This window comes from Myotis lucifugus, unplaced genomic scaffold (assembly GCF_000147115.1).
Source record: "Myotis lucifugus unplaced genomic scaffold, Myoluc2.0 scaffold_1, whole genome shotgun sequence".
Taxonomy (NCBI): Eukaryota; Metazoa; Chordata; class Mammalia; order Chiroptera; family Vespertilionidae; genus Myotis; species Myotis lucifugus.
The window spans coordinates 31410302-31434887 of NW_005871049.1; the positions used below are offsets into that span (position 1 = coordinate 31410302).

A 24586-nucleotide genomic window follows, 5' to 3' on the forward strand; every position below is an offset into this window, starting at 1 on the left:
TCCCAGTCAGGGCACATGCCCTGGTTTCAGGCTCAATCCCTAGTAGGGGGCATGCAGGAGGCAGTCCATCAGTGATTCTCTCTCATGATTGATGTTTTTATCTCTCTCTCCCTTCCTCTCTGAAATGAAGAAAAATACTGTATATATTTAAATATGAGGCAAATGAAGCACAAAGCCATTAAGTAAGGTGCCCAAGGTCACACAGGTCATCTGTGACAGCTGGCATGTCACACAGGTCATCTGTGACAGCTGGCATTTCAATCCCAGCAGCCTAACTCCAGAATCCACATTCTTACCTATTATCCTACAGTCTTAATAATTACAAAACATATAATAATGAGCATATTATAGGAGACTTTACCTCAATTTCTTTCAATGACATGCCCTCCGCATCCTAAGTGACAGAACTGTTCTGGACTATATACGCCTCAGATATACAGTCCATGGACAGGTGTCCATGGACTTTCTTACAGTGACGGTCACTGTGCTGTAACCATGGCACAGCCTCTGCTGCCCGACTGCCAGGACTCCAGTCCGGGCCCCGCCACCGTGGTAATTATTAGGACTGGTCACAAACATTCCAACCCTTCTCTCCCTCTGGGCACATGGCGAACTACACTTCCCTACCTCCCTTAAAGGGACTTCATTTGGTCAGAGAATCTGAGCAGCAGTCAACTGTGTCACCACCAAGAGGAAGCTTTAAAAGCCAGAGCTCAGTTCACAAGTCCCCCTCCTGGAAGTATGTGTTGCCTGGGTCTCATGTAACTAACTACCATGAGTAGAGCCCCCCGCGATCACGCACTGAACATGTATCATGAGTAAGAATAAGTGTTGGTTGTATGAAGCCTCTCAAATCTAAGGGTTGTTTGTTACTTTATCATAGCTTAACCACTTCTAAATAATATAGTTACTTATTAGCTAGGTGACCTTACACAAATTACTTAACCTTCCTGTGTCTATTTCCTCATTGTGGACTGAGATAATTATAGCAACTACCTCATAATGTACTAACTTGTTGAATGCTGTGAGAACCCAACAAGTTAGTACACATAAAGCACCAGAACACTGCCTGGCACACAGCAAGGACATACTATTTACCTAGAGATTCTCATGCAAGCTAACACATATTATTACTGTGGTCAAGTGTCTCTACAACATGAGCAATGGATACGTAAATACTAGTATATGTTTCTATATTGTGTCTTATTATTCTAGTAATAAAAGGCTAAGTGTGCAGACTCAACAGCTAACAAATAATTGACTGACAGGCATAAAAACTGAATAACAGAACCCCAAATCTCCTCAGCTACAAAATAATGAAAAAAGAATAAAAGAAAGAAAACAGAAGAGAGATGACTATATTTAACCAGCCCAACTCTTGCTGCTGCCTCATCCTCCGCCAGGAATACACATATAAACACACACACACACACACACACACACACGCATTCTTCTCAATGAACAGATTCCATTTGCCAGCCAACTAGAAAGAGATTCATCAGAAGGAGCCAAAAATGTGTTGCCAACTGGCTGTGTGACATGCACAGTAGTGTCTACTAATAAACCAGCACCTGACATCTAGTAACTGGGAACAGCATGCACAGACAGAAAAGGAGTGATGTGATGTGGAAAACCAACCTGAAATGTTCCTAGACACACAGTGAACATGATTTGGTCAGAAAGAGGGTCACACTTAGGATCATAGAACATTGATAAGGAATCATAATAATAAAAGCGTATATGCTAATTAGACCAGATGAAGCTGGGGCTGCAAGGGAAGCCCGGGTCCCGGGTGCCAGAGGGAAGCCGGTGCCGGCAGCCGGGGGAAGGAAGACCCACTCTTGCACGAATTTCGTGCATCGGGCCTCTAGTCATATATAATAAAAGCCTAATATGCAAATTGTCCCCTTGACCAGGAGTTCGACCAGGGGGCGGGGCTGACTGGCCAACTGCCCGAGGCTCTTACCTCCCCGCTGCCCCCCCCCCCAGCCAGCGGCAGTGGCAGGCAGCTCGGGGGATGGGGGGGAGGGAAGGGAGGCCCTGGCCTGCAGCCACTAGGGACCCTACCCGAGCACAAATTTCATACACTGGGTCTCTAGTTAGTAATAAGACTGCAGAGAGAGAATACTGTAGTCTTAATCAGGAAATAAGAAATAATCTTATTCAAGATCTGAGGTTCTTATCATTTGGGGTTTTGGAGCTCTAGGAAAGCTGAAGAAAATTTGTGAATCCTTCCTTCAGAAAAAAGACACATTTTCAGGTACACACAGAACTCTTCAGACAAACTCAGAATAAAAGAGAAGAAATGTCAGCGGTTTATGGACACTCTAGACCAATGTCAAAGGACAAAGAGAAGAAACGGAGGGAAGAGAATAAAAACTTCCTCTTCCTTGGGGGTGGGGGGTCAATTGGGGAAAAAGGAGACCTGTAAAACCTTAGACAATAAATAAAAAAATAAAATAAAAACCCTTCCTCTTCCTGGGACCTAGAAGATGGGAAGCTAAAAGCATCCGTTTGACAAGAGACTGAACCTCATAACAAAGGGATGAGCCAGAGGACAATACAACCTCTGTAAGCACTCGGTCACCACTCCAGGACACCTTTAGAAAAATGTTGCTCAAATGCCATTATCTTTTCTACAGTGTGACTGGTGAGACATGATAATACTGAGGCGTGAGGTTCCCAAAAGAAAAGCTGATAACTGAGAGTGTCTTCAGGATTGGACAGCAGCCCAAGTCCAGCAGAGGGGAAGGAAGTCTGCCAGGTGTCCAGTCCATGGGGGAACTCTGGCCCTGGCCAAATGGTGTGGCCACAAGCCATCTTCACCACTAGGAAAAACACAGAATATACTGTAAAGCTGCCATAGATACTCCACTGCCTTCCCAATTTACCAACGCATGAATCTATGGGACGCCTCTGTCCCAAACACACAGCACATCCTTATGGATCTGTCCTAACAGACACCTGTGAGGGACAGAAGCTGAGAACCAAGGGCTAATGTCTATCAGGGTGAACGGACTTTCTCAAGATCAGATTTGACAACAGAAAGGTCAAGGATCAAGTCTGTGCTGCTTTCACAATGAACAAGTCATTGCCTCCATTACCCTGGCACAACTCAGTCAACAATGCACCAGGGTTTACTCCTCCACCTCATCTAAGTGCTAAACAAAACTTACTACAGGCTCGTTAGCTCAGGGAATATTCACTTCCGCCTCTGAAAGTGTTTTGGCTGCGCTAATATACTGCTATAAAGAATTCTTTTATCATTGGCATTTGGTTCTGCCTCCTTTTATCACTGCAAAAGCAGCATTTACAGCTTCCCGGTCCTTTTTCCTCCTATTTGATTTTTAGGATATCTAACTATTTCAGACATAAAAATTGACAGGTAAATAATTCCCAAACTAGTTTTTTTTCCTCCCTGGCCCTTTTCCTGTTTCTAGATAGTATACTGGTCTTTCATGCACTCTCAAAAATGATAGTTTAATTGTTGGCACAGCTCTTGCTCAACTCTTAAATATTAAAATATACATTTGGCTCATTTCAGTAATGCTTCACCAATCTTTTTTTCTTGTTTACCTCCCTCTTCAACATGGGATTTTTGCCTTTTCACAACCTTACATGGTCCTCTGTTTCAGCCAAAACTGCATCAATAAGAAAGATTATAACTCTACCTACTTTGTAGAAAGGGACTATTTTTGTTACCATCACATATTTCTATTAAACCATGAAGAATATGATGCAGGCCAAGTACGCAAGTGAAATACAGAAAGGAGCTGATGTTCCTGAAGTCAAGCATAGAGAGAAATAATGAGAGGTTAATACGCAGACTCTGAGTCACGACTGTTGTTCGGAAAACAAAACAGGCATCTGTAAGGATCAACCTTGGAACTAGTCACCGCTACTCAGTGTGCACATTCTATGTGGTTTTTATTCAATTAACTGTTCAAAGACTTCTCCTAAGAAACCAAAAGGCACCGTCTAAGGTTTAAAACGTTTAACGAGTCCAGCTTTAGCAACATCCACCTCTCCATCAAACGTTTCTACACCGATGAAATGAGTGCAGTATTTTAAAGCAGAATCATTGCAATCAATTAACTGTCAATTATAACATGAAACCTATCAATTAAAAACTTTTCTTTAAAGATAATTAAAAAATGAGATTTACAAAGCACAAACTCTCAAAGTGTACACTGGAACATCTAAGAATGGGATCTTAAGACAACCAACTTATTCAAAGTCATTTAATGAATTAAAAGGTGTTTTATAATAAATGCAGTTTCACTTAAATATTTATGGAACTGGTTTGAGAAATGGTGACCACCTTAGGATACTAACCTGCTTTATTCTTGACCTGACTTACACCGCTTCTATACCAGCCCCTCATAATACAATGGCCCATGTGCTTAGAAGACCTAACTAAACATCGTCTAAGCATCTTCTCATTGCAGGGAGGCCTTCTAGAAAGAAGTAAAGTCTTCCTTTTATTTATTTATTTTTTTTTGGAAATATATTTTATTGATTTTTTACAGAGAGAAAGGAAGAGGGATAGAGAGTTAGAAACATCGATGGGAGAGAAACATTGATCAGCTGCCTCCTGCACACCCTCTACTGGGGATGTGCCCTCAACCAAGGTACATGCCCTTGACCGAAATTGAACCTGGGACCCTTCAGTCCGCAGGCCAACGCTCTATCCACTGAGCCAAACCGGTTAGGGCTAAAGTCTTCTTTTTAAACCATCTACTAGGGGCTAAAAAAATTTAAACCTATGCCCCTGCTCAAGTCTATTGGAAATGAACCTAGGTTTAAACATTCCCCAATTAATACAGAAAAATATATGCTATATACTCTTTAGAAGAGACTTGAATAGATTTCCTTCAACATATTCACCCTTCAGCAGACAGGAAGTAAAATTCAGCCCCAATTCTGTATAGAATTGCTTGGTCTGGATTTCTGGGGGTTCTGTTTGTATTTAAACCACCATTCACTAAAGTAAAGCCTTGGGGGAACAGACGGGTTGGTAAGCACCTGACCCGTGAGATGTGAGATGAGCTTCCATACAGGCCCACTACCAACACCAGCACACCTGAGCTCCACCTGGGCACGTCCTGGAGTCAGGGCCCACGTTCAGCTGCTCCAAAAATGCATCTAAACCAAAGGTGAGTGTGGCTATCTTTCTAAAATGAGAACTCAAAAGCACAGGCTGAGATCCGACTGAAATGCCATTCTGACAACTAGACCCAGGTGTGTCGTTACTGAAATACATACTGCTCTAGGAACATGGGGCTAGCTCTCACCCATAAGGAACTGTGATGCATGGCAAAGTCAATGCCGCAGGCTTCTCTGGCCCATATGGCCGCGGTCTCCAAGTCTGTTGACCAGGTAGTTTAAACAGCAGAAAGCATAACATTCAAAACTGATAAAGCCCTGGCCAGTGTGGCTCAGTAGGTTGAGCATCATCCCAAGCACCAAGAGGTCTCAGGTTCGATTTCAGGTCAGGGAACATGCCCAGGTTGTGGGCTTGATCCCCAGTAAGGGGCATGCAGGAGGCAGCTAATCAATGTATCCCTTTCCTCCATGTTTCTCTCTCTCTCAAATCAATAAAAACATTTTTAAATGATATAAAGTTTTAGGTAATTTGAGTTTCACATCATTCATATTTTGAATAAAATATGAAGATTATATATATATGAACAATATAGTTTATGTGCCAAAAATATTATAAATAGGATCCTTTGATGGGAAGGAAGGGATTTGAGTCTTAATCAAATATTTTTCTACTTCAACTAGAATACATTTTTTTGTTGTTGTTAATCCTCACCAGAGGATATTTTTCCATTGATTTTTTTAGAGAGAGTGGAAAAGAGAGGCGGGGAGAGAGAAAGAAAGAAACAGACAGACCGATAGACACATCAATTGGTTGCTTCCTGCACAAGCCCACCCCAATCGGGGCTGGGGATCGAATTGCAACCCAGGTATGTGCCCTTGACTGGGAATCAAACCCTGGACCCTATGGAGCTCCGGTCAACGCTCTGCTACTGAGCTACATGCCAGGGCTTCGTTTTTAATAGGAGCACAAGTTACAATGCTTAATGATTCTCTGCCACTGCTCCCAAAGGGAAATACTCTGCCTAAACCATTTCAATCATCAATCTGACATATGATTTAATCACAAACATAAAAGTTCTTTCCATGAAAACTTTTCTACCCACACACAGACACCTCACTTGTGCAGTGCCTCAAGTTCTAGTATCTAATTAATCTTTCCCTTTCAGCAATATTTTTAGGATGAAATACCACTTCCAAAATGATACCCAGAGGAAAGAGAGATTTGAAACATTAAATGTGCATGTCTTAATCGCTAAGATTTGCACTTAAATTTTGGAAGTGTTTTCCCTCAAACATCAGTGGGCAGAAGAACATGTTCAAAATAAAGATTCCTGTGTCCTCGCCCCAAGAAATCAAAATCAGTGGGCCTGGGGCGAGACTAGGAATCTGCATTTTTCCATCAGAGCCCTGGTGTTTCCGATATAGGTGGTCTTGAAAAATAGCGCTGCAGGGAAGAGAATTCATTTTCATGATAGCTGTCCAGTCTTCAAGACCCTTCTCCCAACTCCATGATTTTTTTTTCACTTGACACTTTTGAAACAATCCTAGTTGGATTAATAGTTTCTCAAGAAAAACTTTGAAATGTAACACCACCACCAAAAGGCAAAGCATGAAAGGCAGAGTCAGAGAAAGCTGAAAAACTTACTTGGTTTTTAGGAATCACTGAGAATTGGAACTGGATGGGCTCTTGATCATTCTAAGCTAAATTTCTCATTTTAACCTTTCAACGATATTTTAAGCACCCCCATGACTATTAAGGTTGCTATCTACATTCTCCAGTTACCTCTGTCATGCTACAAAGTGAGAGGGTGCCTGAAATTTAAATCGGTCTCAACAGCCTCTTGCCCTGGGTTTTCAATGAGCCTTGCTTTCCTTTTCTGCCTCTCCCTATTTGAACTCTTGAGAATCAGAATTCTTTATTTGATCCATTTATTTCATTATTTTCTAGAAGATGACTCAGGACCTTCTGGGAATTCCCACCCGACCCCAAATGTAATTTGTTGCACTGACCATAGTAAACGTATATTTTCAAATCACAAATTCAGATTTCCACTTAAATAGCTGCAGACGCGGCAAGCTACCCCGAAGTTGCCAAAGTCAATATGTTAAGTCTGTCTCTAGGACAACAGACTAAAGAGCAGTAAACGAGGTTTTGAACTGCATTCCTGTTCATTTCTGATTTAGCTACAGGCTTCTACACGCTCCCATTACACTCTGGCCATTCTTTTGTCTGATCTTAAAATTACATGGAGGGACTCTGCTGTTACTGTTCCACTTTTTTTTTAAGACACTGTTTCAATTTTTCTTGCTGTGTCCACACATATTACTTTTTCTAATTTTCACTGTCAGTCATTGCATGCGCTGCCCTACACACCACCTGCGTGCACCTCACCACCATTAAATTTTTTTTCTATGTGAATTGAGGACCTAAGTATTCCATGGCTTAATTAGAAATCTGCAAACCCCTCTACACAATGGACCAGTGCTGATTCAGTAGGTACTTCCTGCTGCTTTTGTAAAAGCTCTTCCCCGTTTTCTAAAAAAAGACATTGGATAGATAATCTCTTTCTTCCAATTCTAGAGTTTTACAAGACATCTTTTTTGTAGATTCAAGAAGATAATACACTGCCAATGCCAGAATGTTAATCAATCTAGACCAGTGGTCGGCAAACTACGGCTCGCGAGCCACATGCAGCTCGTTGGTCCCTTGAGTGTGGCTCTTCCACAAAATACCGACATCTGCGCATGAGCCACGAAGTTTCAATCACACTGTACGTGCGCGCCCGCACGTGGTATTTTGTGGAAGAGCCACACTCAAGGGGCCAAAGAGCTGCATGTGGCTAGCGAACCGCAGTTGGCCGACCACTCTCCTAGACCATAAATTAATAATTTAAATTCATCTAACTATTATCAGCATTACTTGATGGGGAAAGACACAAAACCCAGTGTCCTAACTAAGCACAATGCATGCAGGAATATTGACGATAAACTGTTATGTGAAGAATGTCTAAAAAAATAATACATAAGACAGAATAATTTTTTTTAAGTTGCACATATTTAACTAGGACACAGGGACAACCCCACAGAGCTAAGCTTTTCTAAACTTAAGTCAGTGTTTTCCAGTACTGTTGTTATAATCTGTCAATTCCTTTAATATCTTTAAATTGTTCTATTATTTAATGTTTCATTAAAAAGGTTGGTATATAAGGCTGTGTGTGAAAAAGGTCCTAAAGGTACCAACAATGTGAGTTACCCAGTTCTTAGTTAAGGTTACATAAAGCACAGTCACGTATTTATATAGATCATTTAACACACAGAGGAAAATACATGGCAGCAAACACATCCCGTATCTGTAAGCAGATATTCCATCATGATGATACCATGACTGGCATCACACATCTGCTAAAATAATATATCTACCTTTTGCTGTAACACAAACCAAACTCCTCAATGGGTCTACAGTTTGAAAAATGTCTTGTTTTCCATAATAAGAAGAGTAGGTTGTTACAAAGATAAAAGGAAGGATGAAGCTCTCAAACACAACTTTAACTCTACCAACTCTGGCAAGATAGCCTCAAAGAAGGAAATAAAATGAAACGGTGGATAGAGCGTCGGCTTGAGGACTGAAGGGTCCCAGGTTCGATTCCGGTCAGGGGCATGTACCTGGGTTGCGGGCACATCCCCAGTAGGAGATGTGCAGGAGGCAGCTGATCGATGTTTCTCTCTCATCGATGTTTCTAACTCTGATAAAAGGAAGGATGAAGCTCTCAAACACAACTTTAACTCTACCAACTCTGGCAAGATAGCCTCAAAGAAGGAAATAAAATGAAACTTTTTCGTTTGTCACCTCTGAGCAAATCCACTTAGATGTAAGCCTGTGTCTATCTATGGATGACATGTGAACAGAAGGCCCTAATGAGTGTGCATACTGGAAGGCCAGAAATTATAGATATGTCATTTGGGAGCAGGGGGAGGTGGAAAGCCCTCAGGGACAATCAGGGCCAGCAGCCGCCACTCGCACCTGCTGACGGCACCCAGAAATCAGGGCCGGTGCCGGGCGCCAGCAGCGGGTGTGAGCACCAGGTGGGACCGTGGCCCGCTGGAGCAAAGTATTTTTAGTAACCACCAGAGGCTCACCCCAATGACAGCAACCGGCACCCCAGCTGGGACTGGTGCCCCCGGCTCACCTGCTCCACTATCCTGCCACAGCTGACACTGCCATGTTCCACACACCCCCCGGTGGTCAGTGCATGTCATAGTGACCAGTCGTTCAGTTGTTCGGTTGTCCCGCCATTCGGTCTATTTGCATATTAGGGTTTTATATAGAGAGATTAGCAAAAACAGTCCAGAAAACAAAGCTCCAACTGTCCTAACACACCAGCTATCTATCCAGCCTCAAGATCCCATTCCAGTGGGTGAAAACCTACATGGAGAAACCACATAATCCAGTATAAATAAAGCAATGATAGTAACCTTCAGTTTTCTGCTACAAAAAAATTGGTCAGAAATACAGTCAGCCCTGCCGAAAGAAAAAGCAAAATCGCCGCGCAAGGTCAGAAATAAAGACTGTAGTCTTATAACTGCAGGATATCCTATAAAATGAAAATGTAATTTATAAATCATTTTTAATGCTACCAGAAACCAAAGGAAGGGCAATAGGGGAGTATTTATACAAGACCACCTTCAATAGATTCTTCCCATAAAACAATCTACTGAAGAGAAAAATGGTCACATTAGTTTTTAAGGAAAGGCAGGGAAAGTGTCTCTGTTCATTCACCTGTATAAATATCAATTGCTTAACTTGGAAAGGAAAGCAGTTTCTTCAGGAGTGTCACATCCACTGTAAGCTGTACCAACTGATGACCTGATGGGTATAAAACTACTCCAGATAATTTTACCTGGGCCATTTTACCTGGCCCCTCTCCCTTGTCTGCAACTGAGTCTTTCGTGCTAATAGTATATTGTTAGGCAAGGTGTTAACTTATTCAAGTTTTACTCTGCAATTAAATTCTTTCATACCATTCACAATAAGACTCAGCTATAGTTTCCTCCAAATTGGAGCCTGAGGAAAATAGTTTACAGAGAGAACTCAACCTTCCAAAAATAAGATTTAAGGGGGAGGGAGGATTTTACATTTTCCCCAGCATATCTTAATCTTTCCATCTAGGTATGTTGTGTGGGTATTATCTCTGAAATATCGGGCTGAGCTGGGATGATGTGCAATCCTGCTCATAAGTATTCTGTCACTTTGTTCTGCTAAAAAAGACACTGATGAGGACATGCTTCATGGCCAAAAAATTCACTACATGCCTAAAGGGGAAAACAGAAAAAGATAGGCAGGCCTGAGGGTGTGATTATCTATTTAAGCATGCAACTGTATTTTAAACATAATTAGACTAATTGCCTCCCAATCTAAGCTGATGCATCTGCACACACAATTAATTAGAACTGATTTTAAACGCCCTGTTTGGAATCCTTTGTTCCCCACTTTCTACAAATCAGATTACCAAGGAACAAATTCCATTTCTCAATTTTTCAATTTTCATTTTTTAAGAGAAGCAAATTTACATTACCTGGATCTGACCCACGAATGTAAGTCACTTAACTAGCAATTTATTTACTCTGCAACTAAAAGCCAATTCAAATTTTTCCTCTATAAAATAATTCCTGGTAAATAGGATGATCTTGCAAGGCCGTTGTAGAAAAACTTGAATCAGCTAATAGCTCTTCTTTGAAAAAGGAAGGTGGGAGGAGATAAAGTTCCGTTTTGCAGGAACATTAGAGAAGTGTGCTCTTAAAGCTGCCTTTTACTATGTTCTTCTTTTATTTTTATTGATTTCAGAAAGGAAAGGAGAGAGAGAGAAACATCAATGATGAAAGAGAATCATCCATCAGCTGCCTCTTGCACATCCCACACTGGGGATCGAGCCCACAACCTGGGCATGTGCCCTGACTGGGAATCAAACCAGTGACTTCCTGGTTCATAGGTTGATGCTCAACCACTGAGGCGCACCAGCCGGGCTACTATGTTCTTTATTCTCTATTGGTTTTTCTACTGTGAATCAAATGTAGTTAAGTAATTTAAAAAGGGCATCAGGGACTGTTGAACAGAGTAAGACAAAAGCTCGGACACTGAAACTGGAGATGGGGCTGGGAGGGGGTAGGCAGCAAGGAGGGACAAGAAAAGGCAAACAAAAAGTGAAAAGGTGCAGGGAAGAGGGGAGGGTGAGAAAAAGCAAGCGTGATGGGTTTACACAGAGATTGCAGCGCCTGCACAGGGGAGGCAGTCAAACCAGCTCAGGGAGCTTTTCCCCAAATAAATATTTACTGAGTGAATGAATGGTGGCCGGTGTCCACAGCAACCTCAGAGGTGTGTACCTGATCCAGAGGACAGTCATTAGCCCATGACAAGTGAGGGAAGCCACAGAGCGAACCCACAGGCCTGGTGAGGCGAGGCGAGTGTGCAGGTGGGAGCTAGAGCCTGGAGCTGGGGAAGCCTGGCGGCCAGCTGGAGATCACCACCATCCCTGCCTGAGCTCTGACCCTGAGGCTGCAATCTGGAAGGTTACAAATAATCATTACACACAGACATGGGAGGGGCCACCATCTTGTGCTGGGGCCAGAGAGAAGAGCATTACCTAACTGGAGACAACTCAGGGGGTGCGGACCTTGGGATCTGAGCCTAAGGGGCGGAGCATGATGGAAACTCTGTAGCTGACAGTGGGAACAGAAATAGGAAAGGGGAACACCCCCGTGAAATGTCCCGTTTCCCAAAGCAGGGCTGGGCTGGAACAGCTCAGTGAGTGTCTGTGATGACTCAGATGCTGACACGGAGAGTTGCCCCAGCTTGAATTCGCTGTCTACTTACTTACAGTGACCTTGCAGAACTGCCCAAAATAGTTTTTGGTGATTCCCCATTAGGGAGTAGAGAAGACGTCTTCTAAATTCTATGCGGAAAGCAAACCAAGGACCAATAATACATGGGGAAGCACAGAAGCACCTGTTGGTGAGATTCCATTGTTGGACACGGAAGGCAACATGGGAAAGGGGGATTTTCAGCAGGCTGTGACTCCCCGAGTCAATAAGCTGGAGAAAACGCGTGCAGATTTCAGTATGGTCTTTGGTGAGACGTGTGACTGCAGTCATGTTTATGAGTGCCTACAGAGACACTTAAATGAATTCCACTTGTAATGTATGCAGCCAGGATTAGATTAGAAAAAGGAAATTCATTCCTGACATTAATCAACAGGCTCAGGACACTCACCAGAATCCACCCACAATCCAGTTGTATTATTCTGCAAAGGAAAAATAAAGGATATCTGAAGGCTAATTTGAATCCACACTGCCTCATAGGAGGAAATATGCTCAAGTCACGACACAGCCAAGATTAATAGGTGTTTCCACCCACTTCTTAAACAGTTTTAGGTACAGAAAACAATGTCACTTCTCTTCCCAAGAATATGTTAAGCACAGGAGTTTGCAGAAATATATGCAAAAGACAGCATTCCTTGCCATACCCTCATTATCTGGTGTTCTGGGTAGCTTTAAAAGTATGAGTACTGAATTCCACCGACGCAGTCGGTTACAAAGGGTACGTATTCATTTCCGAAAGCTAAAAGCAGAGATACTGCTGTAGTCTGAAATCATGTTGCTCATCTCCTAGGTTGAAAAAAAAATAGACTCATGGCAAGATTATTTTTTTAAATCATTCCACGTTTATCTTCATAAAACAACATAAAATGAATCACCCTACGAGCAAGTATGACACTTTAATTCTCTTCTCTATAAAAATTCTTAGTTCCAACCTAAACATCTGAAATGATTAACAATCATTTTCCTGTTTGCCATGTTTTTCAATATGAGGTTGGCAGAGCAACTGAGACCAACATAACATCAAGTAAACCTCACTTGCGGATTTGTTCATTTAACAAACTCTTATTGAGGCCCTACTATGTACCAGGCAGTGTTCCAGCGGCTGAGGATACAGACAGGGATAAGTTTAGTCCAAGTCCTGGACCTCAAAGACCTTCCTGTCTACTGGGGAGAGGGATGGGGAGTAGACAAATATATAATTTTAAACGGACATAGTGTTACCAAGAAAAATAAAGCAGGGCAAGGCAGGAAGACTGAAAGGAGGAGAGGGAGGGGCTTATTTGGATATGGTGGTCAGAGGAAATGGCATTTGAGAAGAGATCGAACTGAAGTAAAGGTGCGAGCCATGTTGAAATATGGGGGGAAGACCTTCCTTTGAGGCAGGGCAAAAAGCAGGTGCTAAGGCCCCAGGCCTTGGTGGTTGATGAACAGCAAGAGAATCTGTATCGCTGGAGCAAAATATAGAATGAGCGTCCGATAAGGTGGAGGAAAAGGCATGGCTCAGTTATATCACTTCAGTCTCGTGGGTCACTGTATAGTTTTGATCAAGAGAGTGTCATGTCACGCTGAGATGCAAGGGAATGACTCAGGCGACACAGGTGGACTGGGAAGATTATAGTCGGAGACTATTTCGATAGTTTGAGCTTACCCCGACAGTCTCTAAATCAGAGGTGGGGAACCTTTTTCCTACCAAGGGCCATTTGGATATTTATAACATCAAATCTCCGGCCATACAAAATTAGCAACTTAAAAATTAACCTGCTGTATTTGGTCAAACATATAATTAACTCACCCCTCATGCCTTGGCAGGGCCAGACCAAATAATTTCATGGGCCTTATATGGCCCACGGGACTGACTTTCCCTACCCCTGCTCTAAAAGCTTAGATTTTATAGGGGGTGGGCAGCTACTTCTTATATTTAATTCCATCTAAAGATATAGATATAAAGACATTAATATCTCTATACACAGATACACACTCAGTGACTTTATTAGTTTGAATAACTGAAAACAGGTTTCAAATCATCACAGTCGAGCAGCCTTAAAATCGTGCCCCCAAAATGACCATCCTCCCCCCTCTTATTACAACTACATGAAAGTCATGTAGGAGTGAATAGTTCTTTTGTCCTTAAACAGGCTATCTGAAAAACAGAAGCATACTGTCTTTTATTGTCAATTCATGGCTCACAAAGCCTCTGAGGTTGGCTTTTGTCCTTCAAAAGCTTTTAATTGACAGGTACATTTAAGCTTATTTTACAGGCTGTGAGAAATGGAATGCATTGGGAGCGGGCCACATCTCCCTTTTTCTGAAAGGAAAAAGATATCAGTAATGCAGTGACCTCACCTTCAAGGAATGCATCAGGGACATGGAACAAAGGTGGCTTCCTTCATAAGGAAACACAATCTGTTGCAGAAAACTGCTTCATTACTTTTGAATGATTTAGGGCTGCACAGTCTACCAGAAATGGTTCCAGTCTTTAATCTGTATTTATTTTATTAGCAAAACTGCTAGTGATATCATTCTTTGTTCGAACCTTACCAAAAAAGCCTAGCATGTTCATTAATCAAAAACTATGTAAGCCCTGGCCAGTTTGGCTAAGTGGATAGAGCATCGGCCTGCGGACTGAAGGGTCCCTGGTTTGATTCCAGTCAAGGGCACATGCCTGGGTTGTGGGCTCGATCCCCAGTAAAGGGTGTGCAGGAGGCAGCTGATCAATGATTCTCTCTCATTGATGTTTCTATCTCCCTCTCCCTTCCTCTCTGAAATCAATAAAAATATGTTTAAAAAAAAACAACAGAAAAACTATGTATAATTGTTCAGATCACCTTTGATTGTGCCAAATAAGTGTATTTATCAGGAATGAAAACTGTCTACAGGGATAGGAGCTCTGGTAGGCTGACCAGAGACTCAAGAAGCACATGAGACGTGGAAGGTAAACACAACCTAAAGTTTCAGGTTGCACTTAGTATATAAAAGGAAGTCCTGCATTTTCACATTTTGGGGCATGTTGAGTGTTTCAGCTTATGAAATTTATTACCACAGCATCCTTTTATAGTGACATCACTGCAAAACAAATTCTTTGAGAACAGAATGAATTCATCCATGGCTAACCTGGATGCAACAAACAGAACATAGTTACTAAACCATTGCTTCACCCTTTCAAGGTCACAAAACATCTTGTTACATACTTTCCCCAACTTCAGGTAGTCAATAATTTACTTTCTTGGGTCGGATAGACATTATTCCATAGGATCAGCTCTTAAAATGATCCCATGACCATTTCAAAGTGATTCTGCTGTCCAACTAAAACTGCTACGGTTGCCATTCTAAGGCTATCGATAGACAGTTGTGATCTAATTACCCCCGACTGCAGATTGTATTATCTAGTGCATGGCTGCCAAGAATTAGCAACTCTGCATACTTGTCAGATAACACTCACCTGACTAGGAAAATGGATAGTACGTGTCAAACTGAAAATCGATTTTGGTTTTAACCTATCTTTACCCCCACCTCTTTGGTTCTTTTGTCTAACATGCCCATGTGTCTGATAAGAGTGCCAAGAAATGGTGACCTTTCAGCCCAGGCACAGAGAAGAAATGTATACTGAACAATGGCTACATGCGTCCTTTCCATACATTCCAAATCTCAATATATAATCACTGAACATAAGCCATATTAGATAAATCCCACATTGGCTAACAGCTCCCAGTTACAGAAGGAATTGGTAGACCATAGCCTGGCTGCAGTTAAACAAAGACAAGACACTAGCTAGTTGTTAATGATGGTTTACTCCCTGCCCAGACACGGACCTGATACCACTAAATTGGAAGGAGAAAAAAGCCACCAGCAGGGGCTGAGAAATTTACATATCAGGTTAATGTGGAAAATAAACGCCTCTCAGTCCAGGAAATAAAGAAGGCTAGGATCACAAAGAAGAAACTTAACCTAGCAACACACGCAAACTGTCATATAAATATTCATATAGCATTGCCGCTCCTTCCACACAAAGCCCTTCTTCATTCATAACATACCTAGAAACCACAGCATGACACATTTCTACAGTTACCAAGTCCTCCTAACACGCTGATCCTCGAGATATGCCATTCTCTTTCATCTATAATGAAATGTTAGGACTCAGGGGTGGGGAACGTCCGGTCCAAGGGCCATATAAGGCCCACAAAATCATTCGGTCTGGCCCTTCCAAGGCATTAGGAGTGAGTTAATTAAATGTCTGACCAAATATAGCAGGCTAATTGTTAAGTTGATAATGAACGTATGGCTTGCAAATGATGTTATAAATATCCAAATGGCCCTTGGCAGAAAAAAGGTTCCCTACCCCTGTGTTAGGTAGACTTCAGTGTGACTTATTTGTGGGTATCACATAGCTTAGTCTCTTGAGAGTTAATAAAAACTCGAGGTATATCTATGCCTTATAGTTAGATATCTGATACATTAACAATCACAGAGAATCACCATCCTGCACAGGTATCTGCACTAGAGAGCCCGGGGTCCTTGTGGGGTTTCATATCAGAGTTGGCCGGTCCATGATTCAAGAATTGCAAAGAGTGTCTTGGGGCTGATTTATTCTTCTAACTACCCTTTTCTTCCCCCTTCCCTCTTTGTTCTCAAGAACTGTAATTTCATTGTGAATGTGCATGTTGCCTCTTCTGGGATTTAGCATGGGAAGGTGCTATTGCAAACCACATCAGGACCTCAGCTTCCTACCATCCACAGAATTACCTGGCACGGGAATTGCTTAGGATGTCGATAATCTGCATCAAAACAGAGGCCATGATTACTCGTAACATTTTCATTCCCAAAGCAGAGATTTTCAAGCAGGGAAATCACAAGGTGTTTGGTAAAGATCACATGCATCCTAGTAACTCCATTTCATTTTCCTCTATGTCAGAATGACGATGTGCCTGGGGGATACGAGAAAATAGGTGACATATTTTAACTTTTATAAGGCTTCTGATTAAATTCAGCAGAACGTTCTTTCTAATAAACTGGGAAAACATGATTTCTAGACCACCATGGTGGGTGCAACACAAATGTTTCCAGGGCCACCCTCAAGAGAACTGTGATTCAGGATCCAATTACATCTAAGTTTCATGAGGGTTTGCCCAGCCTTTGGGTAATACATTCATGGCTGACTTAAATAATGGAAAATGAATACCATTAAGTGCACCAAAACTGTACATGTGGCTAGGTACTCTCTCTTATGAAGATGTGAATGCATCCAAGTGGACCTTGGAATTCTGGAAAGTGAACAATCTATCACTCCCATCAAGATGCATTTACCGAATGGAACAGCTACTACTTTTTCAAGTGTAAAGAAGAGATAAAAGGTTTAAAACATAAAGAGTTCCAGCTCTCAAGTTACTTATCACTTGGAAGCCAAAACTAAAACACAGTCAATTAGAGAACAATCAAATACCAATTGGGGGAAGAGGATGCCTAAAATAAATGTAAAAATTAAAACCAAGTATTCATATAATTACAAATATCTACTAAAGCAATAGCATCTTGGATTGACATTTTTTAGTTCCCGTTGATAGCTGCAAATTGCTGATACTACCATGAGGATGACAGAAACCACAGGAGGCAGTTTAATTAGGATGGCAGTAAAAACTAACGGCTCAAATAAAAAATGGGGGAAACCCAAACTGATAAAAGTAGAAGCAAACTGTCTGAGGTCGAGGCACTGTATAAATGAGCAATGCAGTGAGTTATTTTTAAAGGTGCGTAAGATCAGGTAAAAAACGAGCAGCCTGCTCAGGAGGGTCACGGGACAGCCCTTCCACAGAAGGAACTTTATTATTATCTGGCTAAGAGCTATTTTGGACCTGAACCTGAGCAAGACCAGCAGAGGTTGGAGAGCGTCCAAGGGAGAGCGACTAAAATGATTAAAACGTTAGGAAATGGGTCCTAAGAGGACGCGAAAAGGAAACAGTTATTTAGGCCAGATAAAGATGCTAGGGAGGCGGCTGGCTGCACAACAGCCCGCAAGGTTATGAAGGACAGCGCACAGGGGAGCGCTTCTTTCCCATTAAGGACGGGACGAGAGGAATGTGATTGAACAGCAAGGACAGGGATTTGTATTGGATACAAAAAAAAAAAAAAAAAAAGAACTTCCTGGCTGGGAAGATTGCAAGGCACTGGAATAAGTTACCAGTAAGCTTTTGAAATGCTCTTTTTCGGGAGACTTTTTTTTTTCCCAAGACATCTTCAGAACATGTTCACTCTGTGTCTTTTCTTACCCTACAAAATCAGGAAGTGGGTATTTCAACCATAAATAGAAGCTCCATTAAAAAAACATACAAACTTATTGAAAGTTGAAGTACAGTATGGTTCTTCACTGTGGCTGCATTTCCAAAAGCCATCAGAACGTTATCAGTTACACAATGCACTTCTTTTGCCAGAGATGGTTCTACCACATTAACACACACACACACACACACACACACACACACACACAATCAGATGCTCTAGATAGGAGATATAAAAATAATTAAAACATGGATAAGCTGACCAGTAATATCTATTTAAAGAACATAATCTTGATACTATGGGAGGAAGGGTGGAAGAGGGTGTCAGGAGTATGAAAAATGAGCCACAAAGGGCGTGCGTACACACACACACACACACACACACACACTGTATATCCAATGGTGCCATTAAAAGACCCGTGTGAGGGCATAATAATCTTTCCTAACACTAATTTTCAAAATGAGAACTGCACTACAAAGCACACCTCGTTTCCCTGACAGAAGTCATAGGGATCTATCTCTTTTCAATACTATGCCAAAGAACAAAGTCAAAAGATGTACATTTTAAAATATTTGAGCTATTATTTTCCCCACATCATCAAAAGAAAAGAAAAACAATGAAACCAGTCACAGATTGTCTAACAGATACTTGATCCTGCTGGCTGGGTCTCTTACCCCAGGATGCGGGGACAGGAAGGGGTACAAGAGATAATGGTGTCACCATCTCCTTTCACAGGTGAGACCCCGAGAACCAGTGTCGCACTACAGGTACTGGGAGGACCAGGACAAACCACCCACTGAGTGACATCATTTGCAGTCACTAACTGATGAACAGCTTGTGTACCTGAAGTTTAAGTTGGCTGCTTAAAACAGAACCAAATATCCTATGGCATTAACATTATAAATGTTGACTAATTAAACTATCAGCCCTGCCAGTGTGGCTCAGTGGTTGAGCATCGCCCTATGAACCAGGCAGTCATGGTTTGATTCCCCGCCAGGGCACAGGCCCGGGTTGCAGGCTTGATCCCCAGTAGCGAACATGCAGGAGGAAGCCAATCAATGATTCTTTCTCATTGATGTGTCCATCTCTCTCTCTTCCTCTCCCTTCCTCTCTGAAATCAATAAAAATATTTTTTGAAAAAATATAAAAAATAAATGATCAGACCACACCCAACCACATGTGTGCCCTCACACACACAGATTTTATTTTACAATATAACTGACATATGGTATTAAAAGTTCTAATATCTGGAAAGAGTGAAAACAGAAAGTACTGGCATTTACAGAGTATCTACTAGGTCCTGGATGCTTACAATCTCTTATCTCATGTAATCCTCACAAACCCTGGAAAGCAGATTGTCATCATTTTACAAATTAAGAAATTAGACTAAGGAAATAACATGCCCAAGAGCCACACAGATAACAAGAAATAGAAGAAGGTTGGCCTGATGCTAAAACCCCCTGCCTTTTCTACTACATCCCATTTTTGCTCCAGCAAAACCACAAAGCGCACAGAAAGGAGCATTCAGAGGAAGAAATCAATTCCCCTCACTTCCCCTGCACATTTTTGAAAGAGCTTCTGTGTTCTTTGGCATCTTCCCCACACTTGATGAAACCTTCTCCTATGTCCTGGGCTCGCTCACACTGCCCTCAGTTAGGGTAACCACATGGCCCTGTTTGCCCCAGACAGTCCCGGATGGCTGCTGTTGACTCCGCGAAATTATCAGCAGCATCCCTTTTCACTCTCAAAAGTGTCCCAGTGTAGGGGACAGATTACATGGTCACCCCACCTTAGCCCCTCACTGCACTTCCCCCATGCAGGCTTGTCTGACCCCAAAGAAACTCAGTGTCCATCCCTCCCTTTCAGCATAAACTTCCTGTCCATCAGAGTGGGTGTTCTCACCTCAGTGAGGATGGGGAAAGCAATGGGACTGGATAAATCCATACCCTTTCAAAGAGAACATTTTAGTATGTGGACACCTAATTTCAATCTCTAAGTGCTGAAATTTCAGGCAGTGTGACAACTTTACACGAAGGTAGTATTCAGGCAGAACAAAGGTAAGCCATTCCTGCCCTGGCCTGTGTGCTCAATGGTTAGATCATTGGCCTGTACACCGAAGGGTTGCGGGTTTGATTCCCGGTCAAGGGCACATACCTGGGTTGCAGGTTTGATCCCCTGCCCAGTCGGGGCACATGCAGAAGGTAACCAATCAATGTGTCTCTCTCACATCAATGTCTGTCTGTCTCTCTCTCTCTCTCTCTCTCTCTCTCTCTCTCTCTCTCTTTCACTCCTCCCTCCCTTCCACTCTCTCTTTAAAAAAAAAATCAATGCAAAAAAAATATCCTCAGGGTAGATCATTCCAGGCCACTGGAGGCCCATCACGCAAACCAGCCCAGCTTAGAGACTGATCCTAGGTCATGCTCCCCAAGCTGCCCTTGCTTTTCTGCTCTGCCTCTCTTCTCACGCCGATTACTCATCCATTCATCCGGAGGTTCCTGTGGCAGACACAGTGTGGGCTTCTAAGGGGATATTAGAGCAGATCCTGGTGCCCATGGGTGACTGTGAGAGGCACATTCATCTCACAACACCAAGAGGATATCCAGACCCCAATCTCAGTTTGTTCTAAATGCTCACTATCAAAGTTGGCCTTTGCTAGGGTAATTATTTCCAAAATGTCACGGCTTCTCTGATATCAGACAAGCCTTCATTGTATAAAAGAGGAAACTCTGGCCTGTGGAAGAGAAATCACTGGCTTACAGTCACAAAGGCAAGACAAGGACCCAGGTCTCCTTCTTTCTTGCCACCATATAGGTCAGTGATGGCGAACCTTTTGAGCTCGGCGTGTCAGCATTTTGAAAAACCCTAACTTAACTCTGGTGCCGTGTCACATATAGAAATTTTTTGATATTTGCAACCATGGTAAAACAAAGATTTAGATTTTTTATATTTATTTTATATATTTAAATGCCATTTAACAAAGAAAAATCAACCAAAAAAATGAGGTCGCGTGTCACCTCTGACACGCGTGTCATAGGTTCGCCATCACTGATATAGGTGATCCTCAGTTTCCACACAGCCTACATTTTCATACTCCTACTCGGAGACCCGATACTTCTCTGGTGCCAGAGTTGGGCTATCTTGGAATATGTCAACGTTTCAAGCTGTCACGTGATGGTGCCTTTCAACCAACACTTCACTTCCAAGAGTATCCCTGTCTTTGTACAAAAGAATCAAGGCTTTCAATACCTTCTAGTATTCTGGACTTGTTTTATAAAATAAGAAAGTGCTCATACCAGCACATAATATTATGTACTATGAAACACATAATACTGAATGAAAATAATTAGGCCTACCAAAATATTTTGCCTCATGGACTTAAACTCTTCAATCGTGCTCTACTATGGGGGAAAAAAGTAAAAACACATGACATGCTGGAAATAATTTATCCAAGAGTGTGCTTAAAAGACAAGTTTAACAATGGAAAAATATGGAGAGATTTGCTAACTAATGTCACTTTGAATAAGCTGAGCAAAACCAATATTTAAGGTTTGAAATTTAATTGTATTACATATATTAATGTTTAATCTATGTATTTAATGCGTTAAAGAACTTTCAAATTTACTTAAAGATCTTTAAAACTAAGCAGTGATATAATTAGAAGCGAAAGAATACTTTTAGCTTTATAGGAACAGAATCTCCTTATAACAAATCAAAAGTTCAACTTTCAAATATCAATGCTCAAACACATTTCCTTATACAAATGCCAGGACTATATGTATCCCACACTGATATTCTGATTCTATTACTACTATATTGTTTGAGAGGGTATCTCACATAAATTAAAATTAGACATGGGCCCAGCGGTGTGGCTCAGTGGTTGAGTGTTCACTTATGAACCAGGAGGTCACAGTTCGATTCCCAGTCAGGGCACATGGCCGGGTTGTGGGCTCGATCCCCAGTAGGAGGTGTGCAGGAGGCAGCCAATCAATGATTCTCTCTCATCACTGATGTTTCTATCTCTCTCCCTCTCCCTTTCTCTCTGAAATAAGAAATAAATAAAAAACTAGACATGGAGCACCCTAGAGTAAACTTTCATTTCACTTCTGTATAATTATTCAATGCTTAGTTCACTTACTATACTTTAAAATAATGAAAATTCACTCCATTCATTGCTGAATTTGAAAAGGCAGTGTTTCAAAAGGATTTCTTTTCTTACAAAAAAAAATACTTGAAGAAATTTATTATTTCCTTAGGCTAACAGAACAAAATGTTTATACTTGACAGTCCTTGCCTTTCTGTGCTATATTTAATGTAACTCAAAATTGATTTGCACATCCTCCTACTGCTCTTTTGCCATGTTTCACAATGCAAATAATCTGCTACTTAACTGCTACTGTCAACCCTTTGAAATGGCACCTCCATTCCCTTCTCAGCTATCCCCAAAGAGCCCACTCACACATCTGTGTTTAAATTGGCCGTGTTTACAGCTACCCATATGTTGCCATTCATGAAGCAACTGCTGCCATCCACTTAACTAAGGCATTGGCGGACACATACACTGCAAAGGACTGCAGGGCCTCAGAAAGGGTGGGGGGGCTCAGAATTGCTCTTAAGGTCACTACTTTTAGAAGTCTCTGAAATTTAAAAAGGAGGAGGAGGAGAAAGAGGAGAGAAAGATATACGCACTGTTCATGATAAAAGCTTTGGGAGAGGGAAGGTCTACGTTCCACAATGAGGGAGCCTTCCTAGCAAAGCAGTTTCCACGTGTGAGATTTCTATCACCAGCACGTTCACTATACTGCACGTACGACATTGCTCTACTATTGTGGATCCTCATGAAGAATCCTGCTACAAAGGGACCTGCAAAGTCATTTGCCTCTTGACCTCAGAATAAAAAAGGCTTGTCATGTATTGTCTCAGGTTTGCTTAAACCCGTGGTCGGCAAACTGCGGCTCGCAAGTCACATGCGGCTCTTTGGCCCCTTGAGTGTGGCTCTTCCACAAAATACCACGTGCAGGCACGCACGTACAGTGCGATTGAAACTTCGTGGCCCATGCGGAGAAGTTGGTATTTTGTGGAAGAGCCACACTCAAGGGGCCAAAGAGCCGCATGTGGCTCGCGAGCCGCAGTTTGCCGACCACTGGCTTAAACCATGTGAAAGCAATGGATGGCAGAGGGGCTGGATTACTGGAGCAGAGTGAGTGTCTGACTGCAGTGGGGAAAGCAGCACCCTTCCTGGTAGAGGAGGAGAGTTCAGGAATGGAGGGCGGCAAAGAGGAGCCAGGGTGAGGAAGAGACCACTGGCAACAGAAAGGGAATCAGAGGTAGGGACTGCCCTGCCAGCGTGGCTCAGTGGTTGAGCATTGACCTAAAAACCAGGAGGTCACGGCTCGATTCCCAGTCAGGCACATGCCCGGGTTGCGGGCTCCATCCCCAGGAAGGGGTGTGCAGGAGGCAGCCTATCTAGGATCCTCTCTCATTATTAGCAAATGGCTGAGTCTCCCTCATCGAAACCACATGGGAAGTCGTGCTTGGGTCCAGTGTGGATGAATACAGGGACCCATCCCCGCCTGTGCAGACACATCAATTCCTTTACCAGAGTCTGGACTGAACCTTCCACACCAGGGGAGTATGTCCTTCTGTGTCCCTGTCCACTCTAACACAGTTACTCCATCTACCCTTTGACCAGACACTAAATCCAGGGGCGACTCGACACGGACCTCACTATAGAGACTTATTCCATGCCTTTTCTTTTTTTCTAACCTCACCCAAGGACATGCTTAGAGAGAGGAAGGGAGATGGGGGGAGGGGGGTGGGAGAGAGAGAGAGAGAAACATCGATCAGCTGTCTTCCCTAAGTGCCCCAACCGAGGATACCGAGGATCAAATCCACAAGCCAGGTATGTGCCCCGATGGGAATCAAACAAGCAACCTTCAGTGCGCAGGATGGCCAGACACTCCGGCTGGGCAGACATATTCCATATCTTACCCCATAGTTTGGAGTTTCACTATATGCTGCCTTATTTGCTGTTTCTTGGATGCTTTAATCCCCCCAAAAGTAAATGTTTTCAACAGAAACATGCATTAATGCCACCTCTGTCCTAGGACAGATTACAGCACAGAATGGAGCCTGAAAGAAACACTCCACAAGTCCCTGTGCACTGACTGGAGGTCAAAGGTGCCCCCTGGGGCAACTCCGAGCTAGCACTAGCTTTCCACACCCTCCCTGGAGTCTCACTGCCATCCTGCCTTTCTCCTCCTCTCTTCTTCCATCCTCTTCCTGCTGCCTTTCCTCTGGGTGGTGCCTCATGTAGACACCGCTACGTCCAATAAAGCAC

The 24586-nt window shown here is 42.5% G+C and overlaps 1 protein-coding gene across 1 annotated transcript in view; it reads right to left on the reverse strand.

Annotated features, from left to right (window-relative positions):
• Positions 1-24586, reverse strand: part of SH3RF1 (SH3 domain containing ring finger 1) — a 163404-nt gene that overhangs the window by 131755 nt on the left and 7063 nt on the right.